The following is a 17,677-nucleotide window of genomic DNA, read 5'->3' as shown; positions in this document are numbered from 1 at the left end:
TTATATAAGATTTAGGATTTGGATTAGGATTTGGTTTAGAATTTAGGATTTGGTTTAGAATTTAGGATTTGGTTTAGAATTTGGTTGGGGCTTGGTTTAAGGTTTGTTTAGGATTTAATTTAGAGTTTAGGATTTTATTAAGTTTTAAGATTCAATTAGTTTTGGCCTAAAGTTTGAATGAAGTTTAGTAGGATTTTAACTAGAATTAAATTAAGATTGAATTGAGATGTATTTGAGTGATATTTGTGATCCTTTTAATATTTTTTTAAGAATTCTTATTGTTTGTTTGAAATTTCTCTTAGGTTTCTTTGAATTTGATTAAGCTTGCTTAGTATTATTATGGTCTAATTAGAGCATTGTTAGTATTCTATTTGAATTAGAATTCTATTATTGTAATTTCTATTCTTCCTTCGATAGTGAGGTGTCCGGAGCATTCTCAAGCAAGACTTCACATATTATGATAGCGGAGCAGCAACTTGAAAATAATTCTTGATGGAGATCCGATAGAAGTTAGCAAAGCTAAAAAAGAATTGTACATCTCCAATCCTCTTTGGAACTTCCCATGATACAATTGCTTCCACCTTTTTAGGGTCCATCTTCAAACCTTCCGTGGTTGCAATGAATTCCAAAAATTCCAGCTCAGTTTGGTTAAACAAGTACTTTTCTAATTTGGCATAAAGTCCTCGCTCGCGGAGTTTTTCAAGGACCAGACAAACATGTTTCTCATGTTCTTCTATGTTCTTGGAAAATATCAGAATATCTTCTAAATAGATGACAACAAAATCGTCAAGGTGCTCTCGAAAGATGTCATTCATCATATATTGAAAGACCACTGGAGCATTGATAAGACCAAAAGGCATGACATTATATTCAAAATGGCCATACCTTGTACGGAAAGCTATCTTCCATTCGTCTCCTTCCTTGATTCGTATGAGATTGTAAGCTCCCCTTAGATAAATCTTTATAAAGATCCTTGCATGCCTACGTTGCTCTAGAAGATTTGATATCAAGGATAATGGATAAAAATTCTTCTTTTTCACCTTATTGAAACCTCGATAATCTATGTACATCCACAGCGAGCCATCTTTCTTCTTCATAAATAAGATTGGTGCCTCAATTGGTGACTTCAAATGACTCGAATTGCTATCAAAATCTTGTCTTCGCTAGTTGGAGTTGCAGAAATAATAAATGATGTATCTTCCTTGGCCGATGTTACAAATGCTCTTAGTCCAATAAATAAGTATTTTTTGATTTGGGATCTTTTAATAGGCTTACTCCCAGAATGTTCTATAGGAAATGTCGTCTTTTGTAACCTCAAATCTATGGATGGATTATGCATTTTTAACCAAAAAAGACCAAGAATAACAGGGTTTAACGAGGTTCTAATAATATTGAAAATAATACAACTTATAAACGTTACTTCTATAGGTTGTCATTCATGGGTGACACTATCAAACAATAAAGGTCGTCCATCTATTACTTCTACGTGAACAAGTTTAGATTTTTGTACTAAAAGAATCTTGTGACGCTTAACAAATTCTTCGTTTAAAAAGTAAGCAGATGCTCTTGAATCTTATAATGCTAAGATTTTTAATTTTTAAGGGCCAAAAGATGGAAAAATGATAAAGTAATGGGTAGGTTGAGTAGAAAGAGAGGAACTTGATTGTTGTTGTAGTATTGAATTATCCAACCACACGGTCCCTATTATGGCTGGACATCCTCATTTTCTTGAATAAACGTACCTCTAGTCCTGACAATGCATCAATTTTACTTCTTGAAGTAGTTTTCAGCCCTGTGGCCTTCTTGACTACAATACAAGTATAGTCCTTCTTCCTTACGCTGCTTTTTTTCTTCTAGAGTTAGAGATTTGACACGTACAGTGTCAATTTGCATGTCTTCTCCCTCTGAATGTGAATTCATGCTGTTTGCTGACATAATTAGAGCGTGGTGAGCTGTATGTTATCTTGAGCGTTGATCTTGGTGATGTTGGATTAGGTCATTATCGCACTTCACAGCTTGGCTAATGGCTTTGTTGAGTATTTATAAATTTAAAAGAGATAATAATAAATCCTTCACATTGTCTCTCAAGCCCCAATAAAATTGACTCATCAATGCTTCTTCATCCCAAATGATGTCACACGTTAATTGTTTGAAATCTGATGTATAAACTGATGCGGAGCGTGCCCCTTATCGTAGTGACCAAATCTTTGTTGTAGCCCATCGCTAAAAGAGGGATAATCCTCTCTCTCCAAAAAAGATAAGACTCTAATATTATAATAGAAGAAATATTAATTTAGAGGAGGGTAATCCAGAACCTCTAAAATGCCAGCACCTTCAAGTAGAGGGATAATCCACACTCTAATAAGAAGGAACTAGCTTTGATATAAAAGATGAGTGTAGTTTTGACAAACTGTCACGAATTTAGAATACTGACTGAAATTCTGAACAAAAAGCTTAAGAAGAATCAATAAGAATTAGATTGATCAGATGAGTACAAGAAGAACACTAGAGAGGTGAGCTAGAGCTCCAAGAGGTTTGTTGTCGAGACTGAGGATCCCCTCAATCTCGGCTCTTATATATACTATAAGCTAGAAAGCTTCTCAAGTAGCTTCCGCAAAATAGGAAGTTTTTCAAGCAGCTTCTGTAAGTTAGAAAGCTTCTCAAGCAGCTTCTATAAATTAGGAAGCTTCTCAAGGAGCTTCTACAAGCTAGGGAGCTTCTCAATGAGCTTCTACGAGCTTGAAAACTTCTCAAGTAGCTTCTACAAACTACAAAGCTTCTTTAGAATCTTCTAAAATCTTCTACAACTTTTTAGTTTATATCCTTGATATTGACATCTCTTAAACCATGGTTCTATTATATATTTGGATAAATTCAAGTGACTGTTCACTTGGTTTGAAACTTAATAAATATGTGGTAAGTTGCTACCTTCTTAAGATGAAAGTGAAAGAAAATGATGAATGTTATATTATGCAATTTTGCTACAAACATACCAAAAAATAATTTAGTTTATTCTTCAAGGCTGTAGAAGAAGACCATCTAAAAAATTCATTGCCTCTTTTGTTCTATTCTATCTATCAAGACATCACAAATATTAAGATAGACTAAAGCTATGTTCTTCACAAGCTAAGTGTCAATAGTAAAATTAGTTAAAATTTACAACAAATGATAAAATCCCAAGCAACAGCTAAGATAATAAGCAATAAACTACCAATAGATTTTGATAAGTTAACATGTCCTTGGCTAGTCGCATTCAAACTTCTTTACATTTCTTGCTCAGTTATACTCAAAAATTATCATTGGCTGCCATTGCTTACCTCTTTCCTAGCTTGGTAGAAAAGTCAACATATAAGTATGAACTTGTGCTACAAAAGTTGTTTCAATGTGCCACATCAACCTAAATAAGGCTACTTGGTAATAAAATTTGATCATCCACTTGAGTCAATTTGGCAAGTCTAATCAATAATGATTGTAACTAGATTTGGTGACCATTCATCACATACCAATGAAGCAATTGGCATAAAAATTAAAAGACTACCAAATCTTATATAGATTCTTTAATTGATTCTTTTATCTAGTAATGTATGTACATACAATATTATCTACAACTTAAGAGGCAGAGTATGGACAATCATTACAATGAGAGCTCCACAATTTAAAATGAACATCACAATTTTGAGTCCATGATCGCTAAGATAGTAGTCTCTCTCACTCTCCACGACTGCATGTACTGTTCTTATTTTAGTTCTCTCATTCCTACTTTGTACGTTGTCGTGTTGTAACACGAGTATACAGTGAAAATAAAAAGAAAGGGGGATTTTATTAATATTCAGTTATCTCGAATATTGGGAGCATCGACCAACTCCAGTACAAATACTGAGTGGTCAGGTTCAGTGACTCCGTTACAGTCAGCCGGGGCATACTGGAATGCCCCGTTCGATTCGAATAACGGGAATCAGTAGGAAGAGAAGGACCAATTCACACGACGGGTTCGAGGAGCCAATTGGATCCAATTTCGATAATCCAATCCGGGTCCTCTTACCCAATATGAGACCTGTATTGGTGGGGCAACCCAATGCAGTCTAATTACGGGAACATCCAGGTTATTACGGGCATCTTTCCCAATATAGGACCTGAATTGGTCGGGCGACTCAATGTGGTCCCGATTACGGGGTTCGATTCTGTTTCAGGCTGTCCTGTTCTCTTTGCCGTCTCAGGGAACGTTGTTTTCGGTAAATGGATTTCTTAAAGGTAAAAACGGAGGAGAAAGCTTGAGGTGGGAGCCAATTCCGGATCTAAGACGGAAGATTGAAGAAATTCAGAGGATAAGGTTAGGGGGGATATAGTTTTGGAGTGGTGTGGATTTTTATTTAGGGGGAATGGGAGGTTTTTGAAGATCAAGGGAATTAGAGAGAGGAGCTTCATGCTTCGGGTCGGGGAAGGAGAGACATAGGATTTGGATTTTTCTTCTTCGTAGAGTTTTTGGGGAAGACTGAGGCTATCGCTGCTGAAGTCAGTGTTGTACTGGTGAATCGGGATTTTTAAATGAAGTGGGTTTGAATACTCTTGACTGTTTTGTGAAATCGAGTTACGTCTGTGATTGAAGGATTAAAAGGGTGTCTATAGGATTGAGTATGCGGAGTGAATGAAATTTATTGGGTTAATCTAACAAGACAGTCAGTGGATACAAGATCGTAAGTACAAAGGAGTATTGAAGGTTAACAGTTTGGGTTGTACGGGGTTCTCAATAACGTCTAGAGACCTACCGGCTGGGGCAAAAAGGACTCCGACAAGCAGTCGAAGAGCACCCGTATAGATTTACGGTACATTGTTGCAGTCGTTTATATTCCAGCAGTCAAAAACTGATAGACTGCTTGACTATCGGCGAATCTCCATACTACCTTCTACAGCCAGACGCCCGGCGCGTTCTCGAGCAGGAAAGCACGTAATACGACATAAGTGGTGAACCCGACGTGAAAGCTTGAGGTAGAAGGTATTGGATTTTGGTTGATTTTATCTTTATTTTTTATGGAAAACGAAAATAAAAATTTTGAAGGATTTTTGGGAGAAATTTCTGGTGGGGAGTCTTCTAAAGGACAAGGTATGCACATGGATCCATCTATTGCTAGTTTGTTTCAAGCCTTCTCATTGTCAATGCAGCAACAGCAAAGCAATGATCGAAAGGAAGCTTTGGCAACCAAAGCATTGCAAGCAGTGGTCAATAAAATTGATCAATTTGATGGGAGGAATATTTCAAGGTATTTAAGATGTTATGTTCGTGAAATGGAATTAAATCGGGTTTCTGAGAAGAAAATGGTTGCACTATTTGGACTTGCCACGATACCGGAGATAAGGGACCACATTACATCGATTACGGATCATTGTGGGAATTCATGGGAGGATTTTTCACATGCATTGAAAGACGAATATTTCTTAGAAGATGCTGATTGCGTTACTAAGAAGCTGTTTCTGGGATGGATTGAACGGCCCAATAAGAATTTGCAAGCAACAGAGCTACTAAGGGAATTTGAGAGGCAGTACTCTCAATTATCGAAGGTAGAAAAATTGACATTGGAGCCGAACAAAGTTGATTTATTTCTTCAAGCTGCTGATGGAGAATTGCAAGAGAAATTAGAACCCCTTCTTGAAGACAAAGAAGAAGATGAAGGATTGACAACGAAGTGGAAGAACGTTGAAGATGCGGTGGGGTTGCTTACAAAAAAAGAAAGGAGGAAGGATAGGAGTAATATTCCGAAACAAGTACAAGCATCCAAAGCTCCAGTACGTACTACACCACCGACAATGCCTACAGTTTAACCTTCGACATCCTTGTCAAAGAAAACAGATATGGGTATGGAAGAAATTATACGAGGAATGCGAGATCTTCAAATCAAATTGGCAAGACTTGAAGAGAATACTTCTATAAACAATTCGAAGAATGTTTCAAAACAAGGATATGTACAAAGATGCATTTGGTGTGATGATGCTTCACACACTAGAAAAGATTGCAATGAATTTAATAATATGATACGGCAGGGAATTATTTGCTGGAAAGATGGGAAGATAGCATTGAAAGATAGGGAGGATCTTCTTCAAACCAATTTTGGCAAGGGAGGAATGAGAGCATTGGTTCAAGATTACTTAAAAGGGCATGAAACAGTAGCACGAGAAAGTGCAAGTTATGGTGCTAGAGTAGATGATGAAATTGGTGGAAGTACGGAAACTAGTGAGTTTTGGGCTTCTGCCGTTTCTACAATGCAAGAAGGGAAATTACCTCGAGAAGCGTTATTGAGAACTGCAGCTACAATACGAGGAAGAACAGGTTGGGAGGATCCCGTTGAGTCTCTTTCAGTTCATGCATATATTGCTAAGAGCCAACATGAAGCTTTGATGGAAGAGAAAAGACGAAGAAATTTTGATGATACTAGAGAAGGAAATTCTTTTAAGAGGCAAACTCGAGGAGACAAGGCTCGGGAGGCAGCTTCACAAGAATTGCCTGTAAAGGATACCTCAGCATCATTGGGAGAAAAAACAACGGAGACAAAAGATAAGGGCAAATCAATTGCTTATAAGCTACTTTCTGACATTGAAGCAGCAACAAATTTGAAAGGGGTGTTGGAAGAACGTATATTAAATGCTAAGGTGGAATTCACATTGAAAGAAGTCTTGAGAGTTGCAAAGAAGGAGTTTCATGATGTTATCATTGACAGCATTAAGCGAAAGAGGCAATTAATGGGCAAAACTGGAATGAGTCATGCTATTGATGCAAGAATATATAAAGATGAAGAAGAGGTTGATATTGGTTACAAGCAACCAACAAATGAAAAGAATGGGTATAATCAGCGAGTACGTTTCAAAGATTCTAGTGACAAGGAAATGGAAACTTTGAGCCATTATACTCGAAAGCATTGGGCAAGGGCAACTATTGAGGTATTGGTGAAAGTAGGAGATATAGAAGAACCAATAGTTGCTTTAGTCGACCACGGTTCTGAAATAAATCTTATGTCTAAAGATCTTTATAAGGAGTAAAAATGGCCAATTGATATGGAACATGGATGGACAATTTGGAGGCTAATAACGCATGGGGCGAATTATATGGAGCTTGTCCAGATGTCAAAATTCGGATTGGGGATGTTGCGACGGAGCAACATTTCTTTGTTCAAGATACAACATCTTATTTGTTGATTTTAGGACAACCTTATATTACGGCAACACGGATGGAAACAAAAATACTGGACGATGGTTCTGCTTATGCAAGGATACGTAGAGAAGGATGGGAGGAAAGCTGTACAATTTCTAACAGTACCTCCTAACCATGAACGGAATCGAGATAGGTTGAAGGAGAAACCATTGTCAAAGATTGTTGAAGGATTTAAGGATTTTGGGGAGGTACCACTGTAAAGCAAGATTATGGAGGTACAAAAGAGGAGGTACTCTCGCGAGATGAAGGTACCTTTGATGCGAGTTTTATTGGTATATCGGAGAATGGAAATATTATGTATAAGAAAGTTGATGATTTTAAAAGAAAAGAAAGAAAAAGATTATATGATATTGAAGGACAGTTACGCAAGATAGGTACATTGCAAGATGATGAGAGGATTTTGGGTGTTTATGAAGAAAATTGGCTGGAAGATTCATTGGAATTGATTGCATCTATTGGGTTAGGAGATAATGATAAGATTGTTGAGATTCATTCGAGAGAGGTTTATACCATGCTTGAATCTTTTCAAGCACCAGAAGTCACAGTAGAGACGAGATATAAAACGGCAGATAAGAAGGTAAAGCCTGTTGCCGGACCATTACCAGAGGATTCTAAAGAACAAATGGGAGAAGCATCAAAAGAAGCAAGTTTAAGAGATCCAATGAGTATTGGACACCAGTTTACTGAAGAGACTTTTGAAGAATTGAAGATTGGTTCTGATGGTTCTTTATTGCTGGAGGAAATTACTTGCTTCAAAAAGATGTTGGCTAAACAAGGTAGATCGTTTGCCTTCGAATCTCATGAAATTGGGTGTGTGGATCCAAATATTATAACACCTATGGTTATCTTCACTGTACCGCATGTACCTTGGAATCTAAGACCGATTCCAGTACCGAGGGCACATTTACCTAAATTGGTCAAACTATTGAAAGAAAAGATAAAGATGAAAATATTAGAACCTTCATTTGCGCCGTATTCTAGCCGATGGTTTACGGTACCTAAGAAGAATGGGTCACTGCGGTTTATTCAAGATATGCAGCCGGTGAATGCTGTTACTGTCAGGAATGCAGGAATTGGACCTATTGTGGATGAATTTGCTGAGGCGTTTGCTGGAAGGGCGATCTATTCAATGGGTGATTTGTATTCAGGTTATGATCAATTTCAACTTGCCGAAGGAAGTAGAGATATGACAACGATGAGGACACCGCTTGGATTGGTTAGAATGTGCACTCTTCCTCAAGGCGCGACCAACTCAGTTGCGCATATGATGAATGGGATGAATAAGGTATTGAGAGATTTTATCCCGGAAAAGACTGTGTCTTTTCTAGATGATGTTCCTATAAAAGGGTGCAAAGAAGGAGATAAGGATGAAACTTTAGATACGAGGGGGTGTCGCAGATATGTTGTTGATCATATACAAGATTGTGAAAAGATTTTAACTCGGCTTGGAGAAGTTCATCTTACATTATCGGGTATGAAGTCCGTATTTGGAGTGCGAGAGGTTGTAATTGTTGGACATTTATGTGGATCTTACGGAAGAAAACCAGATCCGACTAAAGTTGATGCAATTGGAAGGATGAAAGAGGATTGTGATTCTTTAACAGAGGTTCGCAGGTTTTTGGGTGCATGTGTATTTTATCGAATCTGGATCCCTCATTTTGCTCACATAGCAGATCCATTATATGAACTGTTACGCAAGGGTTACCGATTTGAATGGGAAGAAAGGCATATTCAGGCAATGCAAAGATTGAAGAAATTATTGATGTCACCTCCAATATTGAGGAAGGTTGATTATAAGTGCAATAGACCAGTGATTCTTACTGTAGACGCTAGTCCAATTGCCGTTGGATGGGCTGTGGGTCAAGATGATTCGAATGGGAGTAGATTTGCAGTTCGATTTGGAGCTAAAGTTTTAAGTATTCGTCAGCGTGCATATTCGCAAGTCAAAAGAGAACTTTGGGGAGTCGTTTCGGCTATGAAAGCTGAAAAGGACTATTTGATTGGGGCAGTAGTAGTAATTGAAACAGATTGCTTGCCATTGCTTGGAATGATTATTAACTGTTCAACGCCAGATATTGCAATGTTGAGATGGATTGCTTATATTAAGTCACTAAATCCAGAATTTAAGCATATCACTGGAAAGGACAATTTAGTAGCAGACATGCTATCTCGAGCAAGATACGAGAGGGAGGACAAAATGGTTGAAGACATTGATGATGTCGGATTGAAATTCTATTCAATATCAAATCTCAACAAAGAAGACAAGCTATTTCTTGAAGAATCTTATGAAGGAGAATTATTGGATATTGGTCATTATTTGAATACCTTGTCTAAGCAGGGAAATTGGTCTACAGAAAAATTCAAACAAATAAGAAAAAAAGCATATGGATTTTTACTTCGAGATGGATTCTTATGGAAGAGACCGAAGAAAGGAATTGGGATGCCACAACGGGTGATAGGCAAAAGGAAAGAAAAACTAAAATTATTAAAGGAATTTCATGATAGTTTATGGGCAGGCCATAGAGGAATCTGGGCTACTTTTGCTAAACTCAAGGAACGATATTGGTGGAAAAATATGTATCGAGATGTGCTCTCATTTGTAGAGTCATGTGAAATCTGTCAATCGTATTCTAATATCCGACATCGAGATGGTCTTCATCTTACGTATCCTCTGGCTATTCATTTTAAATGGGTTGTTGATTTGGTTATTATGCCGGTTGGGTTATGGCAGATGAGATATTTGGTTTTAGCTCGTGAAGATTTATCAAATCAAGTAGAAGGAAGAGCATTGAGGACAAAATCTACAGAAGGGATTTGTAGGTTTTTGCTTGAAGATGTCATTTGCCGTTACGGGTGCGTAGGAAAAATCACTGCAGATCATGGGGAATTAAATGCACAAGAAGCTCATAAGTTCTTTGAAAGATGTGGAGTTAAACTATCACTGACCACTGCTTATAATCCGGAAGGGAATGCGAAAAGCGAACACGGTCACCCGCCGATTGTGAAAGCATTGGTTAAAGCTTGTAATGGGAAGGTTAAAGAGTGGCCACGGCTTTTGTCATTTGCATTATGGGCTGATCGAACAACACATAGTTTGGTGACAAGATATATGCCAGTAGAACTTATGACAGGTCAAAAACCAATTATGCCGATTGAAGAAAAGGTACTTACTTGGAGTATGCTACCATGGGAAGATGGATTGACAAGAGAAGAACTTCTGGCTATTAGGATTGGACAATTGGAGCAAAGAACGGAAGATGTCCAGATAGCATTGGAAAGGTTAAAAAGAGCAAGGTTACAAAACAAGGCGCGATTCGATAAGCAACATCGATTGAGACCAAAAGCAATCGAGGAAGGTGACTGGGTACTTGTTTATGACAATAGTCTGGATAATCAACATAGTACTTTGCGGAAATTTTCAAAACGTTGGTTTGGACCATATGTTGTAACAACTGTTCATGATAATGCGACTTACTCATTACGGGAGTTAGATGGTACAAAATTGAAAATACCAATTGCAGGGAAGAGAGTAAAAATATTTAAACGAAGACACGCAGAGATGAATATGGAAGACCTTAATGAAGGTACAGAGATTCCGCAGCAAGAAGATGAAAGTGATATGGATAATGAAGGTGACGAAGACGAACTGGACAAAGACGTAGGGGATATATTCTGAATCAAACAGCAATTGGATAAATTGGTGCATACCGGAGGATGCACAGGTTCAGAGGGGGTGGATGTCGTGTTGTAACACGAGTATACAGTGAAAATAAAAAGAAAGGGGGATTTTATTAATATTTAGTTATCTCGAATATTGGGAGCATCGACCAACTCCAGTACAAATACTGAGTGGTCAGGTTCAGTGACTCCGTTACAGTCAGCCGGGGCATACTGGAATGCCCCGTTCGATTCGAATAATGGGAGTCAGTAGGAAGAAAAGGACCAATTCACACGACGGGTTCGAGGAGCCAATTGGATCCAATTTCGATAATCCAATCCGGGTCCTCTTACCCAATATGAGACCTGTATTGGTGGGGCAACCCAATGCAGTCTAATTACGGGAACATCCAGGTTATTACGGGCATCTTTCCCAATATAGGACCTGAATTGGTCGGGCGACTCAATGTGGTCCTGATTATGGGGTTCGATTCTGTTTTAGGCTGTCCTGTTCTCTGTGCCGTCTCAGGGAACGTTGTTTTCGGTAAATGGATTTCTTAAAGGTAAAAACGGAGGAGAAAGCTTGAGGTGGGAGCCAATTCCGGATCTAAGACGGAAGATTGAAGAAATTCAGAGGATAAGGTTAGGGGGGATATAGTTTTGGAGTGGTGTGGATTTTTATTTAGGGGGAATGGGAGGTTTTTGAAGATCAAGGGAATTAGAGAGAGGAGCTTCATGCTTCGGGTCGGGGAAGGAGAGACATAGGATTTGGATTTTTCTTCTTCGTAGAGTTTTTGGGGAAGACTGAGGCTATCGCTGCTGAAGTCAGTGTTGTACTGGTGAATCGGGATTTTTAAATGAAGTGGGTTTGAATACTCTTGACTGTTTTGTGAAATCGAGTTACGTCTGTGATTGAAGGATTAAAAGGGTGTCTATAGGATTGAGTATGCGGAGTGAATGAAATTTATTGGGTTAATCTAACAAGACAGTCAGTGGATACAAGATCGTAAGTACAAAGGAGTATTGAAGGTTAACAGTTTGGGTTGTACGGGGTTCTCTGTAACGTCTAGAGACCTACCGGCTGGGGCAAAAAGGACTCCGACAAGCAGTCGAAGAGCACCCGTATAGATTTACGGTACATTGTTGCAGTCGTTTATATTCCAGCAGTCAAAAACTGATAGACTGCTTGACTATCGGCGAATCTCCATACTACCTTCTACAGCCAGACGCCCGGCGCGTTCTCGAGCAGGAAAGCACGTAATACGACAACGTTAGATTACAAAAAAAATAACTTGATAGAGTATATTATATTGAGTTAAAATGATGGTGAGGTTGAACCTCGATAGGCAGGAGATCATGCCACTTGGGATTTGCATGATCGGGACGAGTGGATTCATTGGATCTCATTTTTGTGAGAAACTCATGGAGAAGATGAAATACAATATATTAGACATTGTTGTGTATGGAATTAAGATTCAGCATGTCCTAATGCTAAAGCAGTCATAGAGCAATTGCAAATATGTTCTACAAGATCAATATCAAGAGTGATACATGCTTCAAGGATCACATTATAGTTTCTCCTATATGCACAATATTTGACCTAATGTGAGGCTAGTGTAAAAAAATGCCTCTCTAGGCTTTATGGGTCCTAGTTCAAATTAAAAAAAATAAAAATTAGATACATTATTATTCCAAGGGATATTTTTATAATTATCACAAAAAGAAAGATAAATTTGATCTTATCCAAAATTGAAGGATATTCTTGTTATTTTAGAAAAATTCAAGGTTAAGATATAATAGATTACTTTAGTTAAAATTGAATCTTTTTATCATTCTTCTAAAATTATTAACTATTTTGGATCTTCAATATATTTTGGCTTTTTATCATTTACATTCTATATATATTCAATAAATAAATAAATAAATACTTAGAAATTAAATTATGATTTAATGCAAAATCAATATAGATCCATTGTCAAGGATACAAACTAGAAGAAGATACATAAATTCATGGAATTTGTATAAAAAAAAAGTAAAAAAATAGAAAAAAGTATGTATATTCAAGAAAGAACTAGAATGGCTATTGCCAAAGACAAGAAAACATAAGTCTCTTGAAACTAAACTAAAAGTAAGAAAAGAATCGACAAGAGTGAAGAAGGCCTCACTCTTGCCTCTATATATACTACTTAACTAAGAAATACATAGCGACATGCTATAGGACCTCTAATATGCATCCAACTTATAGGATACATGTCTAATTTGTAAGACAAGTTTCTTAGGTGTGTGCCATATGTCCAACTTGTACTACAAGTGGTCAACATGTCAACACGTGGCTTCTTTGTTGGCCAAGTTTTCAATCTACCAGTCACCTATAGACATGTATAGAGGCAAAACAACGTCTATGAAGCTTCTAAGAAGTTTTCCACAAGATATTATCATATTTATTTACTTTGACTTATTTCTACTTATTCGTATTATTTAGATAATTATCAGGATAAATATATATGTCTATAATATTATCCCTCCTTTCTAAGGACAAGTTCCACAAGGAGCGGTGATTACATATTGATGAAGTTCAAGATGCGCCGAATTGTATTAGCCACGTTGTCGTGTTATAACATGAGTATACTGTGAAAATATAAAAAAAAAAAAAAAAAACTTTTATTAATGTTCAGTTACCACAAATATTAGGAGCAACGACCAATTCCAGTGCAAATACTGAGAGGCTAGGTTCAGTCACCCCATTACAGTCAGCCGGGGCATACTGAAATGCTCCGTTCGATTCCAATAATGGGAGTCAGTAGAAAGGCAAGGGACCAATTCAACGACGGGTGAGCCTGGTTCGAAGAGCCAATTGGATCCAATTTCAAGACATCCAATCCAAGTCTTACTACAGGCCTCTTAGCCAATCTGATGCAAAGGACCAATTTGACCCAATTACGGGAACATCCAGGTCTTACTACGGGCCTCTTAGCCAATATGAGACCTGAATTGGTCGGGCGACTCAATGTGGTCCCGATTACGGGGGTTCCAATTTCGTTTTAGGCTGTTCTGTCCTTTGTGCCGTTCCCGGAACGTCCTTTCGGTAAAAGGATCTCTTAAATGTAAAAACGGATGAGAAAGCTCTGACGGCGGGGCCGATTCCGGATCCAAGACGGAAGATTGAAGAAATTCAGAGGCTAGGGTTTGAAAGAGGGGAGAATTAGGGTTAAAGAGGAGGATAGGTTAAGAAATGGAAGGGGGGGAGAGAATAAGTTTTTTTTGGGGTGAGAAGGATCGGAGAGCGAGCTTCATTCTTCAGGGCAGGGAAAAAATAGAGAAAATTGGGGTTTTTTTTTCTTCATAGGGTTTTGGGAAGACTGAGGCAATCGTTGCTGAAGTCAGTGTTGTATTGGTGAATCGGGATTTTAATGAAGTGATAATGATTACTCTTGACTGTTTTGTAAAATCAAGTTATGTCTGTGATGAAGAATTAAAAGGGTGTCTATAGGATTGAATATGCAAAGTGAACAAAATTTATTGGGTTAATCTAACGAGACAGTCAGTGGATACAAGATCGTGAGTATAAAGCGGTATCGAAGATTAGTAGTTTGGATTGTTCGGGGTTCTCTGTAACGTCTAGAGACCTATCGGTAGGGGCAAAAAGGACTACGACGAGTAGTCGAAGGACATCCGTATAGATTTATGGTATATTCTTATAGTTGTTTATATTCCAATAGTCAAAAACTGATAAACTGCTTGAATATTAGCGAATCTCCATACTATCTTCTACAGTTAGACGCCCGGCATGTTCTTGAGCAGGAAAGCACGTAATACGACATAAAATGGTGACCCTGACATGAAAGCTTGAGGTGGAAGGTATTGGATTTTATTTGGGTTTATTTTTATTTTATGAAAAACGAAAATAAAAATTTTGAAGGATCTTTGGGAGGAGTTTTTGGTGGGGGTTCTTCTAAAGGACAAAGTATGCAAATGGATCCGTCTATTGCTAGTATGTTTCAAGCCTTTCCATTATCAATACAGCAACAGCAAAGCAATGATCGAAAGGAAGCTTTGGCAACCAAAGCATTGCAAGCAGTGGTCAAAAAAATTGATCAATTTGATGGAAGGAATATTTTAAGGTATTTAAGATGTTATGTTCATGAAATGGAATTAAATCGGGTTTCAGTGAAGAAAATGGTTGAATTATTTGGACTTGCCACAATACCAGAGATAACAGACCATATTACATCGATTATGGATCGTTATGGGAATTCATGGGAGGTTTTTTCACATGCATTGCAAGACGAATACTTCTTGGAAGATACTGATCGCATTACTAAGAAGTTGTTTCTAGAATAGATTGAATGGCCCAATAAGAATTTACAAGCAACAGAGCTACTAAGGAAATTTGAGAGGCAGTACTCTCAATTGTCGAAGGTAGAAAAATTGACATAAGAGCCAGACAAAGTTGATCTGTTTCTTCAAGCTGCTGATGGAGAATTGCAAGGGAAATTAGAACTCCTTCTTAAAGACAAAGAAGAAGATGAAGGATTGACAACAAAGTAGAAGAACGTTGAAGATGCTGTGGGGTTGCTTACAAAAAGACAAAAGGAGGAAGGACAGGAGCAATATTCCAAAAACAGTACAAGCATCCAAAGCTCCAGTACGTACAAGACCACCAACAATGCCTACAGTTCAACCTTCGACATCCTTGTCAAAGAAAGCAGATATGGGTATAGAAGAAATTATATGAGGAATGCGAGATCTTCAAATCAAATTGGCAAGACTTGAAGAGAATACTTCTATAAATAATTCGAAGAATGTTTCAAAACAAGGATATGTACAAAGATGCATTTGGTGTCATGACGCTTCACATACTAGAAAAGATTGCAATAAATTTAATAATATGATACGACAAGGAATTATTTACTGGAAAGTTGGGAAGATAGAATTAAAAGATAGGGAGGATCTTCTTCAAACCAATTTTGGCAAGGGAGGAATGAGAGCATTGATTCAAGATTATTTAAAAGAGCATGAAACAACAGCACAAGAAAGTGCAAGTTATGGGGCAAGAGTAGATGATGACCTTGGTGGAAGTACGGAAACTAGTGAGTTTTGGGCTTTTGCCGTTTCTACAATGCAAGAAGGGAAATTACCTCAAGAAGCGTTATTGAGGACTGCAGCTATAATACGAGGTGCAACACGTTGGGAGGATCCTGTTGAGTCTCTTTCAGTTCATGCATATATTGCTAAGAGCCAACATGAAGCTTTGATGGAAGAAAAGAGACGAGGAAATTTTGATTATATGAGAGAAGGAAATTCTTCTAAGAGGCAAACTTGAGGAGACAAGGCTCGGGAGGCAGCTTCACAAGAATTGCCTGTAAAGGATACCTCAGCATCATTGGGAGAAAAAACAACGGAGACAAAAGATAAGGGCAAATCAATTGCTTATAAGCTACTTTCTGACATTGAAGCAGCAACAAATTTGAAAGGGGTGTTGGAAGAACGTATATTAAATGCTAAGGTGGAATTCACATTGAAAGAAGTCTTGGGAATTGCAAAGAAGGAGTTTCATGATGTTATCATTGACAGCATTAAGCGAAAGAGGCAATTAATGAGTGAAACTGGAATGAGTCATGCTATTGACGCAAGAATATGTAGAGATGAAGAAGAGGTTGATATTGGTTATAAGCAATCAACAAATGAAAAGAATGGGTATAATCAACGAGTACGTTTTGAAGATTATAGTGATAAGAAAATGGAAACTTTGAGCCATTATACTCAAAAGCATTGGGCAAGGGCAACTACTGAGGTATTGGTGAAAGTAGGAGATATAGAAGAACCAATAGTTACTTTAGTCGACCATGGTTCTGAAATAAATCTCATGTCTAAAGATCTTTATAAAAAGCAAAAATGGCCAATTGATATGGAACATGGATGGACAATACGAGCAGCTAATAACACATAGGGCGAATTATTTGGAGCTTGTCTAGATGTCAAAATTTGGATTGGAGATGTTGCGACGGAGTAATATTTCTTTGTTCAAGATACGTCTTATCCATTGATTTTAAGACAACCTTATATTATGGCAACACGGATGGAAACAAAAGTACTTGACGATGGTTCTGCTTATGCAAGGATACGGAGCGAAGATAGGAGGAAAGCTGTACAATTTCTATCAGTACCTCCTAACCATGTACGGAATCGAGATAGGTTGAAGGAGAAACCATTGCCAAAGATTGTTGAAGGATTTAAGGATTTTGGGGAGGTACCACTGTAAAGCGAGATTATGGAGGTACAAAAGAGGAGGTACTCTCGCGAGATGAAGGTGCCTTTGATGCGAGTTTTATTGGTATTTTGGAGAATGGAAGTATAATGTATAAGAAAGTTGATGATTTTAAAAGAAAAGAAAGAAAAAGATTATATGATATTGAAGGGTAATTATGCAAGTTAGGTACATTGTAAGATGATGAGAGGATTATAGGTGTTTATGAAGAAAATGGACTGGAAGATTCATTGGAATTGATTACATCTATTGGGTTAGGAGATAATGATAAGATTGTTGAGATTTATTCAAGAGAGGTTTATACCATACTTGAATCTTTTCAAGCACCAGAAGTCACTATAAAGATAAGATATAAAATGACAGATAAGAAGGTAAAGCTTGTTGCCGGACCATTACCAGAAGATTCTAAGGAACAAATGGGAGAAGCATCAAAAGAAGCAAGTTTAAGAGATCCAATGAGTATTGGACATCAGTTTACTAAAGAGACTTTTGAAGAATTGAAGATTAGTTCTGATGGTTCTTTATTGTCGGAAGAAATTACTTATTTCAAA

Source organism: Physcomitrium patens, chromosome 9 (assembly GCF_059467195.1).
Source record: "Physcomitrium patens ecotype Gransden chromosome 9, ASM5946719v1, whole genome shotgun sequence".
NCBI classification, from domain to species: Eukaryota; Viridiplantae; Streptophyta; class Bryopsida; order Funariales; family Funariaceae; genus Physcomitrium; species Physcomitrium patens.
The sequence above is the reverse complement of the archived record's forward strand: the minus strand, read 5'-3'. Positions refer to the sequence as shown.